Source organism: Poecilia reticulata, linkage group LG21, assembly GCF_000633615.1.
Source record: "Poecilia reticulata strain Guanapo linkage group LG21, Guppy_female_1.0+MT, whole genome shotgun sequence".
Classification (NCBI taxonomy): Eukaryota; Metazoa; Chordata; class Actinopteri; order Cyprinodontiformes; family Poeciliidae; genus Poecilia; species Poecilia reticulata.
This window is the reverse complement of record NC_024351.1, coordinates 25,107,845-25,108,685: the sequence shown is the minus strand read 5'-3', so window position 1 is coordinate 25,108,685 and position 841 is coordinate 25,107,845.

Below are 841 nucleotides of genomic sequence, written 5' to 3'. Positions count from 1 at the left end.
CACGACCTAAGAAAATAATAATAGTTATCTGGATAAATAAATCAGTAACCAAAAATTCAAAAGGGTTAGGGTCAGTAAAGAAACATGTCATGTCAGTAAAGAAACTCAAATGGTTAAATGTTCAAATATTCTCGATCCTTTTTAATACGAATATTGTCCACAAAAAGTTCCAAATCCTGGGAGACTTTCCCCCTTTTAATCCAAAGTCCCAATCCAAAACAAAAAATCCAAAGCGTCAAAAAACCCCTCCCGAAAAATGAGAGAAAAAGAGTGGTACCACCGCCAATGTTATCCCCAAAAAGAAACGTAAAGTCCAGATCGGACCGGGAATGTCTCTCTTTCCCCCCGTGGCGTCCTCAAGCCAATTGGCGTCCTCCTGACCTGGCGGCGTTTCCTGGGTGCGAGTTCCAATCCAGCTCCTGAAGCGCAACGATCCGCGGCGCTSGGSMRAMTTTGATTRCCGTTTTATCTCTTTTCTYCGATTTATTMATTRTTYTAAACGTTCAGTCAATTCAAGTCTCCCGCTGCACGGACCTGACGGGGAGCGTCTTCCTCTCTGATTGCGCCGCTGCGCGCACACGCCCCTTTTTATACATTAATATCAGCCACACCTAAAAACCAATATGACCTGYYCAAAAATCAGTTTTAAAAGTGGAAATTCGGATATATTTTACCATTAAATAACAACAACTGTTATACAAGCCAGATGATACATTTACTCTTAATGTATTTATCCAGGAAAAATACAAACATAGTGGTTATGTTACAAGTACATGACTGCCGTGTGCGTGTGCACGTGTGTGCGTGTGTGTGTGTGTGTGTGTGTGTGTGTGTGTGTGTG